This window comes from Myiozetetes cayanensis, unplaced genomic scaffold (genome assembly GCF_022539395.1).
Source record: "Myiozetetes cayanensis isolate MyiCay16 unplaced genomic scaffold, myiCay2020 scf10, whole genome shotgun sequence".
Classification (NCBI taxonomy): Eukaryota; Metazoa; Chordata; class Aves; order Passeriformes; family Tyrannidae; genus Myiozetetes; species Myiozetetes cayanensis.
Genome location: NW_026086605.1, coordinates 24,760,696 through 24,785,166, shown reverse-complemented (window position 1 = coordinate 24,785,166; position 24,471 = coordinate 24,760,696). Strand labels below are relative to the sequence as shown.

The following is a 24,471-nucleotide window of genomic DNA, read 5'->3' as shown; positions in this document are numbered from 1 at the left end:
TAGATGGCAAGGGGAAAAGCCAAATAGCATGAAAAGTATTATTCAGATATACATATTATCATTACACAATTATAAAAAGTCCTTGCACTGTCTCATAAAGACATTTTACTAAAAAGTACAACACTGAAGACAATTCAAGCAAGAAGTTACCAAGATTTTACTCAGTTATACACATCTGTGCGTTCACTTGGACCCCCCCACACATACACACTTACAAGCAGATAATGTTCAGCTTAAAACACAGTTTACCTTTGGATCACGGCTTACTTTACAAAAGATAACTTATAAAAATAGCAGGGCATTTATATTTAAGCTGATCTTTGAAACTATGTTTTCCCCCATATATTTTAGCCCAGTAGTTTCAGGACAACTTCTCAACTTCATCACATTCCAATCAAATGCTCTAGCTACAGGCCAGTAGGTACCACCACTCTAGACTAGACCAATGCAGAAGGCTGACCAATGATCACAGTATGCCATTTATGCCACAGGATGCAACAGTTTTCTACCAATAATCTCCAGGGGAGCAGGGAGGAAAAATGGAGTCTCCACGCCCCATTCCCCTGACCCCTAGTACTGACAAGGATGAAGCAGAGCATCCAGAAAACAGTGGGAACACTACCAGTTCAGCTGGCTACCTTCATATTCCGAGCATGTCCCAGCTCAGCTTTACAGATTTGAAACTGCGGAAATGTGAACAGAAGTGACCCAAACATCAGTGGCCTAGATAGCAATTGCTATACCTATGTGCCCCTACAGCATGGAAGCACTTCCAAAATTATCACTACAGCCACGTCAACCAGTTCTTCCCATCTTGTCTTAGACTGTAAGATGCTTGTATTTTCTTACATCTATTTCTGTCAACAAAACAGAGGGACAATTTCCCTTCCTCAAACCTCCAGCCTTTCTTCCTACCCTAAACACCTTCAAAGCTATTCAATTGATGATTTTGCTCCTCTTCCTTCTTTCCCTTCTTCTGTTGTGCAACATCTGTGTTGTCCACACAGATATGTGGGGTACCCACAGAAGTCAGACAATATGACAACTGTGAAAATCAGACATTACATAATTTATAGAGAACAAAACATAAGACTTTATTAAAGTAAATGATTCTACACTTCATATACTTCCAGACTAGGAGAATATAATTAAATAACTAGTCACACTTAAAGATAGCATTCAAAAAGTTCAGAAGCAGACAGGAAGGATGAGCAAAGAGGACCTGACAATGTGCAGAACCCAAGCCCTTGCTCAATTCCAGATCTACGAAGGGTCCTCCTCAGTGTGCCAGTTCAGAGCCTGAATCTGGGGAGGAAGGGGAGGGTAGCAGAGGAGAAGTCTAGTGTTTCATACTTACAAGGAAAGCTCTAAGACCAGCTATGTTGCCTTTTTGTAAGTTCTGATGCAATAAACAGTCTGACTCAGCAACAAGCCCATTTTGATATGGTTATTTACCTCCCACTGACCATGTCCTGAGCAGCCTCATGGAATACACAGCCACATTGCTGGGGTGATTTCTCACAGAGGCAATCTGGAACAAGCAGTTCCTATCTCTGGCCACTTGTTACCAGCTCCTATTGCTCTGCCCTTTCCCCACCCCTCCCAGTAGTGCTAGGACAGCTATGGTACTGTGTAGAGAATGGAGATGGTTAAGCTAAAAATAGTCCATTCATCCTCCCCCTCCCTCCCCATTTTTGCCAGGTTATTTTTAAAACAGATCAGTTCTCTGCCCTTGCTCAACAGGCAGCTGGGCTGAAAGGGGAAGGGAGAAGAATAAGATGCATCTCTGGCAGCCCAGGGTGTAAAAGGGACTGCAGGATCCCTTCAGCCCACCTTGCCACTAAGACATAACACGTCCATGGCATTACAGGCACACCGAGGTCCTCATAATCCCCGTCTGAGCTGGTGTTTGCAAAGGAGCACGTACTATTCCTACAGCTAGAAAGAAGAGGTTTGCATAATCTTAACCCTCATATCCCAGGAGCCATAACTAATTCTGTGCTTTTCTGATTTGACACTGGGATTCTGTGCCACCGCAGCAGGACTTGGGAAATGGTTCTTCACTGTAACCTCCTCTGAGTGCCCATCTTTTGTTTGCATTACTCCAGCTTGCAAGATGACAGCTATCAAGTCAGGTTCCTGAATGCCACTAACAATGACACATGCCAAAAGTAAACAATTAAGACCACCTAAACAACAGGGTTAAGCTTACTATGTAGGTTACCAGGTGTTAAATTTAGTAAGAACTAATTCTAGACAAAATAAGCAATTAAAAAAATTGTTAAATATCATTTAACTTTGTTCTTTAAGAAACAGATTAATTCTTAAACTTCACTGGACTGATCAAATAAAAACTCTTCTGAAATCCTAAAAAAACCCCACATTTAAAGTGTAATGAACTTAGCCTGCCAAAAAAAAAAAAAAAAAAAGGCAGGGGGATAAAGAATATAGTAATTTTTTTAAAATCCTCCTAACTTCCACTGTTCTTTCTGTGTGTTTATGTAGCCTCCGGAAATACCATGGCAAACATTCCAGCTCTACAGCAGTGAGGTCACATGACCCAAAGGCACAGCAAGGGACTTCTTTCCCAAGTTTCCTCACAGATCTAAAAAAGTGATTTTTATTTTATTTTTGAAAACCAGGATCCAAGTCTTGGGAAATCTCCAGGAAATTTCCAAGAACAGAGTTTTAAAAACAGGGCATTTCTTGATGTGGTGGGCTCTGGTGTTGAGTGTTCTTTTTGTTAATTATTTGCTGCATTTCTATGCCTGCACATATTATTTTCTTATTATCTAAGACCAGCACCACAGACCTATATTCAGGGAACATAAATACTGTATACATCCTAAGGCATCTCTAAAAACTATTTGCAATGTCCTCTAAATCTACTACTAGAATCTACTATTAAAATCAGTACTGCAGTATTTCTTAATATAGCCAAGATTTTATATATAAAATTATGGAATTTAAAACCTCCCTTCCTTTTAGTCTTCCAGGATTATTTCAGTTAGAACTATTAATGAAAGGATTCATGCAAATGAGCTTTGTTAAACATTATGAAAAAAAAAAATACTCAAAACGTGAACCTGAATCACAACCTCATATTTTTAGAATCATGTGTAAGTACTTGGAAGTGATTGTTTAAAATGTAAGAGTATGGGTGAATCATAATGTAATACGTGAGTATCAGCTGAAATTTGTGATTGTCTGAAAACAAAGTAGAAGCAAGCATCACCATACACGAAGCAAAACAGTCCTGCAGTACAAATGCACAGCAAACGGCAGGCACACACCACTAACTTGCTTTGCAGCCATGTCAGAAATGCTTCTAATTATCAGAGGTAAAAGAGGGATGGCATTTCTGCTGGAAGCAAGTTTTACACTTTAGTCTTTCCTCTCCCATCTCTTTCAGCCTATAAATATTAGTCTTACACATTTTTCTCCCATACAGTTCTTGAAAAGGTTGAGTTTTTCAAGGCTGAGAGCAGACAGAAATGTTCATCAAGAAATGCCTGGAGGTCAACTGTCTGTAACTCATCAAAGTGCAGCACTGAAAATATGGATGAGGAGAATTACATGAGCACGGTAAAGCAGATTTAAAAAAAAAAAAAAAATCTATGTTCTGATGATCATTAACTTTTTTCATTTTGGAAATGGGTTCAGTTATCGTCCATGCACCCTCAGTGATGATGGTCACAGGGTACAGACACCCCCTCCTTATTTCAGTTGCATTCAAAACAGCCACTGATACACCAAAGTATCTTTAATGCTGCATCCCAGTATAAGGAAACACCATGGGAATGTGACAAGGAGTGAAAGTGGAGATGACCCACATAGCAATGTAAGGGGAGGCAGCTGGTCCACAAGAAAATTATGATGTAGGCCAAATTCTTGAGAGGCAATGAACTTCACTGGAAATAAGGCAAAGATGAGCTTACCTATGGCTATACAAAATACTTAAAATATTTTTAAAAAATCCTAAAAGCAAAAGGAAAAGCAGCAACAGAACAAGTCCGCAAGATTATTTTTCTTAAGTGAGGGAAGAAACAGAAACCCTAGAGTGCCCACTCTGCTTTTTTTTTAAATTCTGTACAACAGCTGGACATAAGATATTGAATGCATTATTGAAACTACTGTTCATTTCTACTCAGGGATTTCTGCTTTGTTTATTATAAATAAACATTTATTGGCAGCAAGTAGAACATATTACTGCTCTGTTTTATAGCAAGGAGTAATTTGTTTGTATTCTGTATCAGGATCAATACTGTACCAGGGATAGCCCGAGGAATGTTTATGCTGAGGGCTTTGCTTGCAGTGTTTTGTTGTTGCAATCAATTGACCAAACAGGGCTTCTTCTTAAAACAACAAATAAACTCTGATAGTGACCAGATCAGCCGTTCAAGCATAAAACACGACACAGCATCTGTAAAAAGACTGAAGGCCCACAAGTGTTTTCACCCCCTGATGGCACACACAGCTTTCCTACCTGAATATTTCCCACTGGCCTTTCTTCCTCTCGGTAGCTGGGGACTGTTTCCTCAACACCCTCACATAACAAGACCCATTTTCCTGCAATAAAAATACAGACACATCATGCTTCTGTTCTCATGCATAACATGGCAACATTTGAAGCAGCTCAGTGAACAGACCTGAAATGAATGAAGAGCATTTAGGAGTCCGAGGACCAACCCTGGAAGACCAGATCTAAGCCTGGGTTGAGGTTCCACCCCAACTCTGCCATCCCCAAACTTTTGACACTCGGTCCATGGGGTTTAAGTGTTACAGGTTTTCTTGCCTGTAACAATGAAATGAGGAAAAGGTAATAAGAAATCTGTTGAGGTTTATAACAAAATTTCCTGGGCCAAATGGTAAATTTTTTTTCAGTTAAAGGTCATGCTAAAGTCTCTTTTATCCTCTTTATAAAGGGGGTACTCTCTGACTGTTGTAAGCTAAGTGCCATTAAAAAAAATAAACCAACCCCCAAACTTTGCTTAAGAAAACACACCAAAATACCTCAAAACCACCATCCTGTCCATAGCAAAACAAAGCAAGTTTATGGATTACATTGGTACAGCACTGCGACTTCTAGGAAATGCTTTTTAATTATAAAGAAAGACTGCAAAGGGAGACAGGGGAATGTTTACAAGCAGTATATATTTTGTTACATGCTGTTTCAGCAGGCAGACAAGGTGTCCTTACAGCCTTATACTAACCAGGCTCCAAAACTCAGCAAATATTGATAAAAGTAACACAATAACTACATTTTGCCTCTCTTTTGACTAACTTCCAAACAACCTTCATGCGAAAGAATTTTCCATTAAACACGAAAATTTCCTATTTATTAGGAAATAAAAAATAAAAGGCACACAATTTACAGCCAGTCCAGGTTCCTCCCCAAGGACCACCTACAGGAGCAGACACTTTCACAACAACTCATATGATGCGAAAGTCACAGGTGACTTTAAAAAATTCAGAAGTAAAACCTCAAGTTGTTACAAACAACTTGTTAGTCATATTCAATGTGTGTTTTGCAGTCATATTTATTTTGTTAAATGATAATTTACAAAGAATAAAAACATGACTGAAAACCCTAAGTTAGAAACAGCCATCCCACCCCAAGACATACAGTGTCACCGAGGGACCGTCTCCTTCAGACAGGAACTCTGCTGGTTTTCTTGTCTCACAACAAAAGGCAATTTTACAGGAGTTACATATTGACAGGCACCCTGGGTGAATGATTGGCTTTTAAGGCCTCATTGAACTGTGAATGTTTTCACCCAGAATGTGGATTTATTCTCATCTAGAAGTTTTCCCCAGTGCTTTTGTTCTGCTTATACAAGCCAGGAAAAACATGTTAATTGATTCAGATTTAGTATGTGTTAACATGACTTTCTCAGCTAATGCAGACTGGTCTTTAATGAAGCTGGAATTAGTTATTTTAGTTTGTTCCTCCAAAGGATAAACTTTTGTTCTGCCTGACTCAAGAGCTGGGTACTATTCCAGGTGTAACTAGATGAGGCTTTGGCAAACCAATCTAAAGCTTTTACTTGGATGCTTAAAACTTTACCTCTCACTCCTCCCTCCTGGACTCTTGCTTCCAACACTGCATTTGCGCAGCTGCATGGTTAGCTGGATTGGGGAACTAATTTCCTTCAGCATGTTTTCTCATAAACAGCTGTGCCAACACAACACAGGGAGCAGGCACAGGGCAGGAGTGATCAGCCATGATGGCAGAGGGGAGGAACAGAGGCTGCTTAAACCAGCCTAAACTGCACTGCTGCAGCACATGATGCCAAAGCTTTGCCCCCCTCCTCTGTGCTTTATTCTGCCCATCTATAAAACTGGCACCACAATTCCTACTTTGTTTTATAAAGAACCTCTTAAAATAAAAGGGCTATCCATTAACATTTCTGTGAATTCACATCACAGACCACCCATCCCCTTCACAAATCAGGTCCAAGCTGATTCTAAGGACACTGGCACTGTCCCCACCAGCATCTGCTCCCTGGTTTCCCCACACAACCTGCTCAGGGGCTGTAGCATGTCCCCCCCACCACTCCAACCTGCTCCTGTGCCCCCATGCCAGCCACAGCTCTGCCAGCACACTCCACAGGGTCCTGCTGAGAACTGCAATCAGCTTCTAAAAATAAAATTAGCTTCTTATTAAAGCCCAATCCCTTCTCTCATCCTATTTCTATGAAGATGCCCAAAACAGTCTCACTGGCAAAGTTTGGGGGTAGCAAGCTACACCTGAAAATGAGAATAGATGGGTAGGGAAGAGGCATCAACTGGAAAGCCCTCACAGTTGGCTGGCCTCAGCCACCTTTCCAGGTCTGAAACCACGGCCTTCCTGTGATACAGCTCTACATTTTATGTTGCACAGTTTCCACCTCTTTCCACATTCCCACCTATTTCATGGCCCGTTGCACAGCTGCACGAGCAGACTCTGGGAAGCACCGAGTCTTTTCCCCAAGCACCCACTGGTGACCGGACTGGAAGGTGGGGGAAGGAGGAGAGCCAGCGGCGCTCCAGCTGGGAGGGTTTCCTGCTCTTCCAGATCCAGCAGAGGGAGCACAAAAACGCAGGTTTTTTTGGCCAAATGATTTTTTGGCTACGAACTGCTCGATGCTCGTAATCCCAGGCACTCGGTATTAGCCTATTTCTATAGTAAGGCATATGTGGTGCATTACGAGTGCATAACAGACAAAACTCTTGCTCAGTGCAGATTACACCATAAAAATCAATGCGGTGAAGGAGAAAACCAACACAGGCCAGGAAGGCTGCAGGAGACGAGGGGAGGAAGGACAGGCTACACAGCAGGGCTGCCAACTCCAGTGATTTTATCGTGTCCCCTGCAGCAGCAGGAATTTTTCCTAAAGCCAGCTCTCCAAAGTCTCATCATCACATAAAAATTTCAGCTTTCAGCTCTTTGCATGTTTGTTTTAAAGGATATATTTTGTCTCTAGACTTCCAAAGTTCAAAAGCAAAGCTGTAAAGGTAAATCCCAAAGACTTAAACAGGAAAAGGAATGCAAGAAACCCCAAAATCTATTGTCTCCACACAGCAGGCAAAACAATCTCAACTCATGTAATTTAATTTAATTTTACTTTATTTACTGCCAATTAGCACATTGTTAGTTACTGTTTCTGAAGCTGAAGGAAAAACAAAAAAAGGAGACTAAGCAGTTCAGCAAACACTGAGGGGAACTCCCTTCCTCCACCTGCCAAGGCTAAACTGGACTCCAACACGTTTTCTCCCCCCATTTATTAGCCTAACTTCCCTTGTTTCTGCCATGCCTTACCCAGCCCAATGCCTTTGGTGAGGCAGCAGGCAGCACAGGAGGCTGCAGGTTGTGTGTGCAATGGTTTCTGTCTGCTCCTCTTTGCTACTCATTCATCCTTCAGCTGCTCCTTGCTGCTTCATTTCATTTCCCCTGTCCCAGCCTGGACTCCTCCTTCCCTTGTCCCAGTCCCTCAAGGACACCCTTGCTTTGGCCTAGGGTGGCTGCAGTCCCCCAAGGGTGCCCTCACTGCAGTCTGAAGCATTCCTGAAGGGCAGCCCACACTATGTCCCCCAGCCCTGCAGTCTCTGCTACCAAACCCACCAATTTTGGCCCAATATAGTTTCAGTATTTTTTTCTTTTAACGTGGTGCTCTATTTGTTAGTGATTTTGCCAAGATGAATCAACAGAAAAGGTCAACACATATAAGGGAAACACCCAGAGCAAACCGTGCTTTACTAAAAGTCTTAAAATCAAAACATGTAAGAAATACTGTAAGGAGAAGACATGCAATATGGAAGTAACACAACAGTTCATCTTTAAACCTCCTCAGTCCCAGCTATATCTCTGCAACAGACTTGGGTCAAGCACAAAGATCTTTCCGTGCTTTCTCATTACATTCGAGTCCCACCTGGTGGTTGCCAGATTTTAGAGGCAAGTTCAATATACATCAGGCTATCATAGATCTTCCTGGAGCCCTGGTTCTCTTCCTCAGCCTTACCCTCCAAGAAAAGCAGAAGGGATCCCAGGGTATCTCACTGTCTACACCTCAGCACTCAGCCTTTGCTGGACATAAATAACTGTAAATAAATCAATTTCTAAGGGTAACCAAGAGCAAAACATTCAGTTTCCATACACAAAATATCACTTAGCCTCTACAAACAGATAAAAACGAAGAGATAGCAAATGGAAAACACCCACACAGAAATTCCTGGAAAACAAAAATACTGCAAAGATAGAGAGAGTATGTTGCACGATCTTCCTACAGAAATACATAAGACAGGTGCACTTCAGGGTATTTTCCTACTTTGACAAATCATTTTCAAGTTCCAGCATTATTCTCCTTGAACTGCAGAATATGTTCTAACTCAAAATTCCTGTAAAACCACAGCATGTCAGCAATCCCAACTTCTCATTTATCCAGGCCTGTAACTGGGTCATAAGTGAAGAACATGAAGTGCTGCTCTTCCTAAATAAGCTTACTGGTCAGCAAGCGTACTTCTGCTATGCGAAAACATTAACAAACTTCTACAGACTGCTTAAGTATTATATGCAGTCCTTATTAGGAATCGTAGCTCTCCATCAACTCAGGAGTTTTTAGAAACTTGGACTTTTTTGAAATTCTAAAGCAGCTTAAAATCAACACTGAGTTGTATTTCACATTATTTCAGAAAAAAAACCCAAAAACTGGAGTACACCTTTTCTAATCTGTAGAAAGCCATGAATTCGCAATTTCCTTATTTCAAGATGGAAGAGAACATTTGGGTTGTGTCATACCCTTACTTTGTAAGGCCTCACGACAGCAGTTCACAGTATCACAATCTCCAGTTTAGCACAACAACAACAACAAAAATCTTTGTTCTTCTCCCAAGTTGTTTCAGAAAAATCTAATTACTGAAAGAACCACTTTTCCAATCCTCCTTTCTTTTTCAGGCTGCATCTGAATTTAAGATGGGTCCAGTCAGTGCACCTGAAAACACCAGCCCAAGATTGCTTCTGTCCATGTCTCTGCTCTCCTGCCACAGCCCTGGAAACCCTGAAGTCCCCGGGGCAGTGCTGCACCCCACCCCACTCCCACACCCCAGATTTAAGGGGCTGCGTGAGAGTCAGCAGGCTGGATCAGGGGTATAGGCAGGAACCAGGAGGACGGGCACTTTAGCACATCTTTGTGAAACTATAAGCTGAAGCAGGTGGCTCTGGCCTGAGCTGAAATAAGAAAGATTGGCTGTGCCGGCCGTGCGCAATGGAGTCAGTCCGGGCACAGCTCCGAGCCCCTCGCCAGGCCGCTTCTCCTCCAGCGCCTGCTCCAGCCCAACAGCGCCCAGCCAGAGACAGGAAAAATCAGCCTGGGGCAGGTCAATCCTAAACAACTAAAGTTTGCAATTCGTTACCATTTCATGAGTGCCCATCGTAGTCACGGCTCCTCCCCTGTCCGCAGCAGGCAGCAGCACATCAGATTGCATCCCTTTATAGCAGAGGAGTGAGTGGCCAACTCACAGGCATAGGATAATAAGCACTATTAATCTTGGCTTAAACTGAACCATTGTTCTGGAGATTGGGCATCTCTTGTAAAATCCCATTATTAGAGACCATTTGCCATCTATTTCCGTAGCAACTTTTTTAGTTTGTTTTGTTCTATTTTAGAAAAATTTTCCCCTTCCCTTTTCCTTAAGTCCTATTGTACTTACAGAGCCTTAAACAATAATCCACTCAAGCACAACCATGGAAGTGGCTTGAAAGAACAAAGGCTGCTTCTGGCATAGCCAGTGCATCTGACTCTCCCTGCATACAGCTGCCTTTATATCCTCTGCAGATTTGCAGAGCACCAGAAGCTACAGATTTTCCTCTGCCTCTCCTGTGTTTTGGATGCAAAATAAACTGTAGGCAGGAGGAACATACTAAAATTATACTTGAAGCATTGGCTAAGGGTGCAGGTGAGTCACAAGCAAGCTCTGCAGTTAGTCTTGCTAAAGGAATAGGGAGAAGATTGACCTGAAAAGAAAGCAGCAGGCATGAGTAAGGCAAATAAATAAATAAAAAAAAAATCTAACTCGAGGGAGGTGAAGCAGTGGAAGCAAAGTGTCTCAGGCTCTGCTAAAGAAGATTATTGCCACATCTAGCAGTTAGCACCCACCCAAGTAGTGTGCCATCAACTTAATTCTCAAACGAGACTAGCAGAACAGCAAGACAGGATTAGACATGCTTGTTTTTAACCATTCTTTGCTCTCTCTGGTGGAATACTATCAGCACAGCATTGGCATCAAAATTACCACCCTTCAAAATGCACAGAGCACATTTTTAATTTTACATGTTGCAGTTATGTCATATGGGGTTATTTATTTTTTAATTTAACATAGTAAAATATATTTAATCTGTTTTGAGAAAAGAACAAATTGATTTAGCAAGCAGTTCAAGGCTCTCCCTGGAGACGCTCAACCACAGGCAGCAATCTGGATATAAGTTGAGACTTCACTAAAGTCATTTTAATTGTAGGTCATAAGAAATGTCAAGATATAAACCACCAAGGAATACTAAAAATTAAGCCATCATCTCCGAGAGCAACAAATGTCGTATATTTGGCAGGGGATATTTTTTAAATCTTCGTAGCATTACTACTTAAGGACAGTAGCAGAGCAATGGGCTTAGAACTACACATAATACGTGTGCATTATTTTTGCTGGTGGGGGGAGGGGAGGGATGGGTGGAACCCAAACCCTACATTAAGTGCAAAAGTACTGGGGTGAAGGAAACTTAAACCACTACATTTGTATTGGTGGTGGTGTATTTTTTTTCCACTTTGTTTCACGACACTAAACACCTTTCATTAATAAACAAGTTTTGATTTGTCTTGGTCTGAAAGCATTCCTCCCCAATGTGATACGGAACAGGGTTGTGTGTACAGCACTGCACACATACAAAAAGGGAGCACAAAAGTGAGGAGAGCTGGTTTTTAAAGAAAACGTTAAAACCAAACAAACATAAACCCACAAAGCCTTAGAACACTTTCAGAGCTTTTTGTCCAGGTTTTACAAGGAAAAACTCTTCTTCTTAGCAAAGAAGTACTTTTTAAACAGGTTTTTTTTTTCATGTAAAACATACACCCCAACTTGTGCATTTTTGAGCTGGATCCCCCATTTACTAAAACCCTTTTGCAGAGCTTAGCTGAAATCCCAAAAATTTTCCTTTGCACACTTGCCTCAAATAACAATGATGAAAGAGGGCTCTGACCTTAGCAGATCAAAGTGAAAACCCCTCCAGTTAAACTTCTTAAAACAGAGGAAGTTAAAAATTAAGTGCAATCGTTTTCAAAACCAAAGAACAATATCTGAGAGCTCTCACTAAAGTATCTAAAGAAAACATATAAGCCACCTCCTTCTCCCACATTCTCTGATCTGAAATAAAGTTAAAAGGTCAGCAATGTAAAATCAGGAGCAGATTTTTTTTTTACTATCTCTGCCTAATAACCTCTTAAACTTAATAAACATACAAATTTCCATTCCTGCCTTTAACTTCCACTCATGGGACTGGAGACGAGAAGGGTATTTCCCTGCTTTTAGTTAAGTCAGAATGCTAACTCAACAGTAAACAGATATTTGAACAGAAAGCAGTTCAAATGATGTGCTGAAGACCCATATTAAAGGAAACAAGTTCACGAGTGTGGAGAAAAAAACCAAAAAGTAATTTAACATCCTATATTACTGCCAGTCAGTTCATCGATTAAAAATTACAAACATCAATTTTGTTGGTTTTAGCCACTGTCCCTAGCAGGCGTGCCAAAACCTATGGGTGAAATTCTGTTTCTCTAAACATGAAGCTAGCTATTTCACACAAGATGAGATATATCCTCCACCAAGCCCATTTTCTTCACTGCCTTCACATTAGCTCCCTGAATGGTACTACACCCCGACCACTCTCTTCTGTAATATTAAACACCACATACATGCAATCCCCTGTTTGCACGTGGTGGGGAGGGGGGGCACTGCCTGCTTTGCCCGTGTGAGTGGTGCTGCGGTGGCAGGGAAGTGAATTATCAGGAAAGCTGCAAAACCACGACCCATGTAAGATGCAGGCAAACACAATTTCAGACATCCAAGCCTTTAATGCAAATTAACCTCACAGAAATAAAAGCTCTGAAAGGAATAATTGCACAGATGTCTCAGAGGAAGAGTCTTATCTTGGGATTTAATAGCTAGAAGCAGTCTTCCCCCCAGCTTCTCTTTAGGTCATTTGGTCGCAGCAGACAGTGCTCCTTGCTGTCTATCACACAAGCCATTACACAAGCACTCTCAAACTGGTAGCCCTGGATCCTGGTTTTCTGGTGCCCTGGAGGGCTGCGGGGCCTTCCCTGATGCCAAGCCCTGCCAGGCTGCCCACGCTAAAACCAAGGTCATCGGCAGTTCGGAGAGGCAGCGTTACACAATTCATGTTCTGCGTGGACATCTGAGCTGGAAAGACAGTAATTTCAAAATAAGCTGAAGTTTGCCTCAAGATCTTCTAAGTTTTACTGCAGGCTGTTCTTAAACTCTTCCACTGATAGCATTTGTAAAACTCGGATTAATTTTCTGTGACACTGAAAGAGGGAGGGAGAGACCCTAAACAAAACCCCAGTCCTGCCTCACTGACTTCACTTATATCTGCACAAATATCCATTCGTTTCTCTGCTGTCCTCAAAAGCCCTTTCTCTCTAACGCACCAAAAGCCTTTAACCCATATTAAAGCCACTATCATCCAGCCCTAGCTCCAAACAGGCGCTACCAGGGCAAAGCCACTACTTTGTAAGAGGTGAGCCATGGAAAAGCTCAGATACTTGGAGATGTGGCTGCCATGGACCATCTGCTGTGTCCCTCCAACAGAGACGAGGCTCCCTGCAGCAGAGCTGGCCAGGGGCTCTGATCCACACCTCTGTTTTACACGCACATGGGGTGGTTCGGTCAAGGAAAGTGTGTTTTTTACAAGGAAGTGGACAGAGTTTCAACAACTGAGGCAGAGGCAAACATTGCCTTCTGGCAGCTCCTCTCCGGGGGTGGGATGGACATCCGAGGAGAGGTGAATTAGAGGGAGAACAGCTGTTTGCTCAGTGAATGAGTCACAGGACTCAGCTATTAATTCTTCCTCTCAAGAGAATATGCCCCCATGCCAGCCCACCCACCATCCTATAAAACAAACAAATATATAATGGAGGTCAGGGAGGGGGAGCTCAGTAAGAGGAAAGGGAAAAAAAAAAAAGAGAAAAAAATAGCCAAGCATTTAATATTTACATTAGAATGAAATGTTTCATTAATTACATACAGAATCAATTTGCAGCTATTTTCCTCAAATTTCTCAGTCAAACCCACAGATTTGAAGCACTTTGAACTGTGCTGTGCCAGTAATTGTGGATGAATATTTTAGATCAGTCTTGAATCACTGTACTGCACACACCAAATGAACTAATAAGCTACTCATGTGCGGACTACTAATGTATTTTCTTTCTTTGCTAGACAGATGGAGTGCAGTTTAGAATCAGTTGAATTGGCTACTGGGAAGCTTCAGAAAGGCTTAGAAAAATCTTTAGTTCTACTGTTTTATTAAAAATACCACTCAATAGCCTGCATGCGTTAGAAAGGAGCCGCGAAGATGCAGAAAAACCCAAACAAGTTTACAAAGATATGAAGGAAGAGTCTGGCATTTCATGCGACTATAGCAAGCTTCAGAGAATGACAGTGCATTGTGAAATGCTATTAAAGGACTACTGAAAAGATGGACACCCTTGCCATCTATATGATATTTATCACAATATAACCATTTATGGGCAGTCATTTTAAATCACATATAGCAGCACATCAGTTCCGTAATCTGACAGATGTGTTCTAGTTTACAGAAGCATCTGTTGAGTCATCAGGACATCAGAATAGTTAATTGCACTTTGGGGATGCTTTCAGAGATTAAAAGTTGCCTTACTTCAAGCAAATTTTAAGTGTCCTTATAGATTAAACTCCTTTTTCATATACAAAATTAACATATGTACCCACACTCCAGAGAAATTAATGTATGAAATGTAAAGCATAACTTCCCTTAGGGATCATCTGTTTTCTTCCGCCTCCTGTGCATTGCCTCACACTGTGCTCAGCAATATGGAACAGAAAACAAAAACACAACTTGAATCATGCATGATTCTGAAATATAAACTAAGACATGGTCTACACTGTCTGGGCCAAGACTACAGACCCTGCTTCGGGTCAAGAACTTTTTAAAAACATCTAACAGCTAAAAACTACTAGATGATGTCTGCTTCTTTTTTTGGCAAAATGCTTATAATTATATTTCATAAGCTTTTATTACTGTTTATTCTAAAAGGAACACTATACAGGCTGTATCTTTCACCACCACAAGAGCATTAGACAAGCCAGGAGAACCACCCACAAGATTCAACATGGGATGAAACATATGGAGACATCCCCCAGCTGAAGTTGTATCAATTGCTTCCTATACACAGCTAAGGACTAGGAGCAAACTCCATTCATACACCTACTTATCCAAATATTTGAATTAAAAATATTAAAACAGTTGTGGAAAACTTATAGGAGTTTTTCTCAAAATACGTGAGCAGATGAGATCTTTCTCCTGCTTCCAACCTGAATTTCCTTGTAACCTTCTGGCCTCCACAGCAGTAGGAGGATTAAGAAGATTATTTCTTAAGAAGTAGGATCTATCATATAAACTTTGATTTTAAACAGTTTAGCAGTGGAATTTTTGTTTGGTTGTTGTGTTACCAAAGAACCCAACAAACCAAAATGAATTAGTCAAAAAAAAAGGGTATAATCGGCTGTTTCTCAGACGTGATTGAATCCATCTGGTCTGTAGCTCACGAACCACAGGGATCCCACGATTAATTCAATGAACTATTTGATTTCACTCAAGAAGCGATCATAAAGCTCAAGTGCAAGTGCATAACCAAGAGCACCATACAAGAATACAGACACCAGCACTGCATCTGGGCTTTGCTTCCTATAAATCCTGAAGCGACAGCACACCTCAGCCTAACTAGACTGTTATTCTTTAGTGTAGAGGAAATCAAACTTGAAGTGAGAGTGTAAAAGTTGAGACAAGCACTGCAATCATGACCGTGCTTTAAAAAGGTCCCATACCTCTGAAGTTACAGCATATTCCCTTGCTGCTAAACCAAACCGAGATTGCTGTCTCAGTGGCATTAAATTATTAGCTAATTAGCCCTGAGTAAGGACAACAGTATGTTGATGCTGGCAAGCTGTGAAAAGAACACTTCAGCAAAGAAGATCAATAGCATTTTTGTCTGGCTTACAATAAGAAAACTGCTGGCCCAGGTTATGAGTTTAAGCCATTTTTCATTTGGCAGACAAGACAGCACTAGTGACAGATCAATACAGTAACTTTATGATAGGCTGCTGCTCCTGCAGATGGCAAGACCATAAACAGGCATCATTTTTAAAGCCTGAAGCAATCCATTACTTGGACAGAAACCACCTGACCTTTTATAGTATTTAGACATTTTTACACAAAAAGGAAAATCAGAAAACAAAACACAGGGAAAATCAGAAGAATTAGCTGTCCTGTAAGACAGAAGGGAATATCAGTTTTCTGAAACTCAGTATTTCAAGTAGCAAGCTTTGTGCTATTTGGGAGATCACATTCAAGCCACAAGGTTGGCATGAGGTAACTACTCATCCCTTCAAAGAGAAACTGTTACTGGGGATCAATCTAACGATGCAATTTTCTTATCCGCAGGTAATGTGTAAAAGAGCCTATTTATAATCTTTGAGGAAAAAAACCCCACAAACCAATCAACTACGTTATGTGTCCTTAAAACATTAAATGAGTAATTTTTAACACCTGCAATTAGCATGCATTTGAGAGAACACAGCTACAAATGAATGGTTATTTTTCCCATTTTGCAATATACACACTGTAGCAATTGCACATATGGTTTCTTATTCTGCACCAGCATCAGGATTGCCAATAGTGTTCCACTGTTTTAACAAAGGCAAAGCAAAACCAGAGGAAGGTTTTAAAATTCCAGTGCTTTTATGGCAAGACCTCTAGTTGAAGAGAATGTAAAGGACAGCACCTTAATAAATTATTCAGGCCACATCTTCAGCTAAGGACACAGGTGGAGCATCTGGCCCTATAGTTACAGTCTTCTCTTTACTATAAACATGAAATAACCACAGAACATCGTGAATCAATCATACAACCAGCTTGCCTCTGCCTCCCTGTCTGAGGCTGGTTTGTGTCAATTACTACAGAAATATCTGCTTAAGCAGGAAACTAATTTTACAAAAGCACATTGGGTTCATAGGCTTTCATCAATACTTTTTGGCTGCTGCAAGTAACTAATTAACATTAATGTCAACATAAAGGATAGAAGAAGGAGGAAAATATTAACGAGCATACTATAAAAACTGAGCTGGCTGCTTCTTCCCCATACAGTAGTGCCATGCAACCAGCTCCCAGTCCACGCCTGAAAAATGAGTTGTTATTATTAATTTGGTCGCTAATTTTACTTTGCATGATGTAAGCAAACAGCACTACATTTTCTCCTTAACTAATGCCAATTATACACAGCATTAGTTTAAAATACAACAGAATAGCACACAAACCAGAAGTCTTTTGACTGGGCTCCACTCGTGCTAAGAATAACTTGGCACACACGTACATGATGCTAAATCTGCCAATGATCTGCTTTGCTCCAAAACTCCCCCCTCTGCATCTTCTACAAGATCCTTTATACATCAAGCTGTGTTAAAGCAGAAAAACTAAGTATTGAACCCATTTTTAAAACAAATTGAATTTCTTTAAACTCAAATGCAAAGGACAGTGTCAACAGTTTCACATTTATAATCTCCTCCGTTTTCAGCATGCACAAGGGCTCTTTATTCCCAGCCGTGCATAGACATGCTGTCCGCCACATCTGCCAGCCAACAACGCTTGGTTTCAACCCAGAGACTGTCAGCCTTCTGCAAAATCACTGGTGCAAACACACAAAGCAGCAGCCCACGATTCTGATTCGCAGGACACAAAATATCCTTAGAGATGACGCCCCCATGACTGGGCTAAGACGACACTAAATAAACTCAGTGCCTTGGGTTTTGTCATTTTGGTTTGGTTTGCATTGTGGCTTTGTTTATGGGGGGTTAATTTTTCCAAAAATTTTTTTTTTGTAAAGAAACATACTAGGTTTCTGGTTGCAACACCACCCCACCCTCCCAGATTCATAAAAAAAATTAAAATTGCAGCACTCAGAAATAAATAGGGATGCTTCTTTTACAGTGTCTCAATGACAGTGTTTCAATTTGAAGCTAATCCAAGGCATTTCATTCATGCCATAGCGTATGGATGCAAGCAGTGACCTCAGGTTGGCTGTTCCAGAACACCCCTCCAACTGACTGGCCCCTCTGGCAAGGAGGGAAGGGAACTGGGTCTCGTGGAGTTTAGCTGCATGGACACTAGCTAAAAGCAGTGTTAGAAGGAGTGATCATATAACCTGGCATTGGACTACTCAAGGAGTGCTTTCCAAGGGAGGCAAGGGCACGTGCCTAGAGTAAAGGGGAAGAGAGTGCCTCACTCTCAAGCAGCAAAAGGCCATGCTCCTCCTGCACCCTATGTGGTTATTAATTGCTTTTTGGTCCAATGACTCCTACTCCTTCACTGAGTATACTCCTGTATTTCCATTTTTTATGCTTTTTTCTTCTTTCCCCTAGATCCTATTGGATCTAAGTTTCAATACTCTAATTCCTGCTCTGCAAGGTCCTCACAACAATGTTGGCCTTTTGTTATTTTTTCTGTATAACTTGTTAAGATGTAAACTACACCCTTCAATCCCAGACAGATTCCTGTTCCATCCCTTCTTCAATCAAATTCCCTGGACTTTCTGCACTGAGACAGCTTTAGTCAATAATGACATTAACTCTCCTTATTCCTTACTGTACTATTAAAATGGCATGACTCTTGTCTGAAGACAGTACCATGTGATCAGCTTTATAGACCTTAATGTTAGCATCAATAAGACCCCACTGAGGACCTCCACAATTTCTTGTTGAAGGAAGTGTACGTTAAGTGGCAAATCCACAAACCACCATGCAGCAACTCTGCTACTGTTCATGAGGTTAATTAAGTTGAAGGGAAAGAAAACCAGGCTTCCAACATCATACTGAACTTCCTAGTCATTATGGTTCCAGACTCCACATTAGCTACAAAAACGATAAACAGCATCTTATTAACTATTTTTCATCCCTAGAAAAACCTTGCTTGAGAAGTTACGTCTTAACACTTGTTTCACATCCATCCAGAAAAAGGAAAATCAGCTTTGTGTTTTGGAGATTGCATTCATGTGAGATATTTCAATATTTGCTAGTGTAATAGAAATATAAACTGTAAGTTGGATACTAAAGCACTTGTGAAAGGCCTCAACTCTTCATTACATGTAGTGCCACAATCATATTTAACTCCATGATGGTGACCACAAGGCAAGATAGTAATGCATATAATAACAACACAAATAAGAAGACTTAAAATAGTGCATTCACATTACACATTGTTCGTACCATCATCCACCAGAGTCAATCCTTTCGAGCGTAATAAAGTGAAGGTATTATAATTAGAGAGTTCATAATGCCATTTAATCAAGTGTGGAGCTGGAGCACAGTGGGTTGTATACCAAAGACAAAACCACATGAAGCAGTACAACGCCAAGTGCAAGAAAGGGCACACACATTCTTCAGGGAAAATAACAAGTTACTACAAAGCCACGTTTGTTTTCGAGTACTCAATCAAGAGTTTGCATACTAGGTAATTTTACATTATAAAAATAAGTTATTTCATAAACTGAAAATGAAATAAGACCACAAAAATGCCTCTTGATTCTTACAGGCAGAAAACCCCAGTTTCAAGTTCTCAATCTGTGAATTAATTCTTCTTAGTTTTACTGGAAGAATTAATTATATTGCAACAATATTATAATTATTTTTCTACTACAGCTTATTATTTACAAAGTGGTTTATAACAACTAACCCATTTCCATGATACCTCTAAAAATCTCCATGTAGTGTGGCTGAGAAAGGAGTATCCTGAGCTATTAGCAGCAGAACAGCAAGGGCCAAGTGAAATCAGGAGTAAAACAGAAGACTTTTAATAATATAATCAGGCCATTTTCTCTGGGGTCACAGTGTCCTTGCCACACTTACCATGAGATGCTACAGTCAAGAAAATGATACAAATGCTCCTCCCCGTGTCTTAAAACTGGACTGGGAACTATCCTGATCCTCTCCCATGACACAGAAAAATGTATGCGTAGGAAAAAAAAAAAAATGGTAGTCAGAACTCAGGAAGTGTCCCCCTTGAAATGAGAGGGATCAGACACTGACCTGTATGTTTCAGATTAGCCTCCTGATCAACCTGAAAGATCTTGCACATCTGCCTGCCCAAGACTCTTGTCCCTGGAAGGCAGGAGTAAATACACCACACCAGGAAGTACCCTCATGACAGTGGTTGCAGCTACAACTCACCTCCCTGTCCTGATACACCAAAGATGTCCAGCGCTATTCTTTATAGAAACAGAGTAAAGAGTGCTCCTGTCCTAAGCAGCCCTTATTTTAATCATACCATAACATTTTTAGGAAAACATGATAAATATTTTCCATTTTCTGTACTGAGAAACTTACTTGACAAACACAGTAAGTCAGGAGTACAACCAGTGAATGCTCCAGAAAAACACATGGGGTTTGGGGCACAAAGTGTTACAGGCCTTAGCTTGATCTTGATTCAGGGCTTTCAGAGCCCAAATATAGTTTTTCATTATAATACATATACAACAATAAATATACCTAATGTATGTATCCAACATACCAGATAAGTGTAATAACACACAAGTAATATCAGAAAAATTAAAGCAGAAAAATTATTTTGCAGCACAGAGCTTCCAGAATTACTTGTGGGCAAGAAAGAGTCTTCAGACAGAAGTGTTATTTCAAGATTTATTACATTTATAACAGCACATTATCAAATGACCGCAGATCAAGAAATGAAAAGGTCTGAACTAAAATGGGGTCTGATTTAACAGCCATTAAGGATGCAAAGAAGATTTCCATTGGTTTCAGACATCACTGGGTTGTACTCCAGTCACACTACTATGCAACTCTCCTGCTCCTTTCAGCTTATTTGTATGACAGTTACACTGTCAAGCAATCCCAAAATAGCAAGATTCGACCTTTTGTCTGCCTGGATATTCTTTACAGACAACAGCACGACATTCCTAATAGCTAAGAAAGGACTTTCCAAACTAGGAGCCAATTTTACCATACACTGTAGAGTCCCACACAATCTTTGCCATCTCTATTGAGAGGTATTGGATCAGGAGCCATTTATCTTACCATATTTTCAAAGTTTTACAGACTGCTTTCTTCCTTCCCTGCCCATCATGCCCAAGTCCTTTTTCATAATTGCATGTTCAAAGAAAGAAAGTCATGGAGATCACAGGCCTTTATCACGTATTCCCGAATAGCTCATTAATTTAAGAACTTGTATTGATTTTGTTGGGTCATTAACACATTTAAAATACTTAGTTGCTTAAATTCTGTAGGAATGAGCATTCCAAAGCATTTCCTCTTATTGTGGAGAGGAATTGAGATGTTTGCGTTTTTTCTTCTTTGAAAGCATTAATTTACATAAGATACAGAAAAACTTTTCCCTCACCTGCACTCTAAAAAGTATTCCTTAAAATATGGGAGAATGCTTAATATACAAAAACAAATACAATTTTAAGTACACACACACACACAGAAAGGCAGAACAAATAGTTTAACCCTCACTTAACATAATGCACAGCATTGAAATGGATGAAATAAAAATCTACCCTTCATTAGCGGAGATAAATGTTTGTCACCCTTATATCCAACATGCCATTCTTCTATAACTACGTGGTATATTCCCATTTAGTCTGAGGGAGATTCAGGAAGATGATGTTAACCCTTAGCACAAAACCTGAAGAACGTGAATCACATCGAAGTGTTGCAGAACACTTTAGCCACAAGCAGTAACTCCCATCAAACAGGACACAGTCAAGATAAAACTCATGCTGTTCTAATATCCTTAGGGCTTTATCCTGCCAGCACTAACTGATAGTTTTGCTTATGAGAGATACTGGTAGAGCAGAGCAACAGTAAGGGCAAAAAATGTACCTCAAATACTCCATCGAAGCAGGTAGTTTTAATGAATGCTTCATCTTTACTGCTTTTGACTGAAACTGTGCTATGATACTAACATGTTTAGATTCCCACTGTTTCACTCTGCTTACATGTGCAGTGTTGATTCCATAAACATCCTATAGGTCCATTTACCAAAGAGTATTGATTACAGACTTCAAATGCCACTAATGTATGTCTTTAAGAAAGTCTGCAGCACCTTGGCTTGAAAGTCAAGCTTTCTACAAAATGAAACCTGACAAACTCAAAAATCAGCAACCAAATCCAAATCTAAGGTTCCTGTTTTATGTATGTTCAATAGAAAAAATTCATTTTATTATTTTCTCTTGCTTTATAATTCCTATCTAAAATATTGCCTATTCTTTGCACCATAATTTCTTGTTAGTGCTTCAAAGTGAAAACCAAACACAACTGTTTGATATGGACTAAAACTATTTGCTATGCATTTCAAACAAATGAGCATTCCACACCTAAATGCATTGCATCACAGCTCTTAATTTTTTTTTATTTCAGACATTCTCATTTTCCCTAAGGCAAGACACTAAAATAATCACTTTATTGTTACAATTACTGACAATGACCGTCAGAAGGTGATAACATTTTGATCCCATTTGATTACATTAGTCTTAATAGATCCTAATGGAAACACAAATAAATCCTCTTTGTTATCACTCATTGTCATTAATTTCAGCAGTCACTATAACTTAACTGCTCAAAGGGCATTAAAGCACACACAGAGTACAAATTAAAGAACTTGCACTGCCTTTCACATACACCTTTTATCTTGCTCACAGAACAAATTCAGAATAACTGCCAAAACAGAGACCCAAGATAGAGCTGTCACAGTGCCAACTGGGGTTAACACTGTGCAACAATGACAACACAGCAGCAGCCCATGTGAGACAAGACCCAGGAAGGTGTCCACCCAAGAGCCCACATTCTAAGGAAAATCAAACAAACAGGATGCACCTGGAAGCCCATAAAAGAAAATAAGTATGACTATTATTATTGACTTACTTCTTGCTAACACTGCAGAAGTATTAAGTTGTTCGGTGGAATTTGAGCAGAGCAAGCAGGGAAAGGGACTTAAGAGAGGAGCATGTCCCATTTGCAGGAGGTGATGCCAGCAAAGGTGTGAAGACTGTCACAAGAGAAGCAAGTGGCCAGAGAATCAAGCCTAACAATACTGAAAGAACAGCCTTCTGGCAAAGATGGTCACATACAGGTGCTCACATCCACAGTGCCCAAAATCACTCTGGCAAGAGAAAGAGAAGTGCACAGTTCCAGTGGGTAGCTGTCATCTTTATTTTCCTACCTGATGTCACCTTTAGAAAACAGAGGTCCTGACGTGAGAAATCAGAGTAGCCCACAAATGAGCCAACTGTGCTGAAATCTGGTTTGACTGCAGAGGTCAGGACAGCTCATCAGACAGCTGCTCTGCTGTGTAAGTGTGACAAGACACTCACAGCTTGCTGCCCCTCCAGTGTAATTGCACATCTTGTTCTTTGTAATCATGCTTTACCACTTCTACGCTGCTGCAGAGATGTAACTAATCCTCACGGATCCCACTGAGAGGCAGGCAGAAAAGTATTAACATCCCCATTTTGTAAATGGAGAGAAATACATATTACCTGCAGGAGTCAGTTAATGACTGGAATAACCTGATGCACTTCCATAGGCCTGGGAGGATTTGGCCTTATGCACACCAGTGGCCAAGCTGGCCAGCAAATGTCGCAAGCCATAGGGTTTTTCAATGAGATACAGGATGAAAACTTAGGGCGCTAAAGCCAGCTTTGTTCTCAGGACACAGTACAAACCACATCTAGTAAACACCTGTGGTGGGTTGGTTTGGGATTCTTTTGGAGCGGGTTGGTGGGGTGGAGTTTTTTTTGTTGTTGTTTTGGGGTTTGTTTGTTATTAAACCAACCCACAAGGTATTCCAATTAAAAATAAGCCCAAATAAAACTGAAGGTTTTGCTACAGTTTTTCAAGTGGAAGGAAAGAAACTCCCCATAGTTTTATTAATTCTGAAAATAATTACAATTATTATTTCCTTTCTGCAGCATCCAGAAAATACCATGGTAGCTGCTGCCAGAAGAGAGACGGTTACTTATAAATGAAATGCAAAACATGTGAAAAACAGAGGGAAGCAACATACAAATGATGTGATGTATATACAGTAAATAATAAAATGAGGAAGTAGCATGATGTATTTTTGTGGCTGTTATTACTACGCTACAAATGCCCTCGAAGATGGGGAAAAAAATTCAATTGCCTTTTTTTTAAATTTTATTTTTAAGCTCTCAGAGTTAAAACCAAGAATGTAATTAGCTATTTCTGTGTTTAAATCCAAACATGATCAATAATAATCAACCAACCATCCAAACTTCCATGGCAATCATGAAATGATGTTATTTGTTCTTTAAACTCTTATGAAATACTTGATTTACATTTCAAATCCCTTACATATTTAGCATTGCTAGGAACTTTAGGAATGGAGAATGATCCTATCAGCTTGGTTTAAATCATCATCTGAATCCAAAAAGCAAGGTTTTAAATACAGCTATCAACACAAGGCCAAGAGCTAGGTTGGGAAATTGACCCCACTATTATTTTTGGATCCACTGCTATTGCTCAGTCCTTTTCAATGTATATTGTCCATCAAAACAGGAGTTATACACCTTACAGTTCTGCACTGAAGCTGTTTCTCATTAGCAGGAAACATTCACAAAGCCATTTTAAAACACAGATTGATGT

General features: G+C 40.3%; 1 protein-coding gene across 6 annotated transcripts in view; it reads right to left on the bottom strand.

Annotated features, from left to right (window-relative positions):
• Nucleotides 1-24,471, bottom strand: part of ZMIZ1 (zinc finger MIZ-type containing 1) — a 344,245-nt gene that overhangs the window by 221,170 nt on the left and 98,604 nt on the right. For 5 of the 6 annotated variants that reach the window (XM_050335676.1, XM_050335717.1, XM_050335708.1 and 2 more), the window contains exon 3: nucleotides 4,487-4,569. The exons of the other annotated variant lie outside the window; for it this stretch is intronic. The gene's annotated coding sequence lies outside the window, so the exon portion shown is untranslated. The remainder of the gene's footprint in view (nucleotides 1-4,486; nucleotides 4,570-24,471) is intronic. 6 annotated transcript variants of the gene reach the window in all.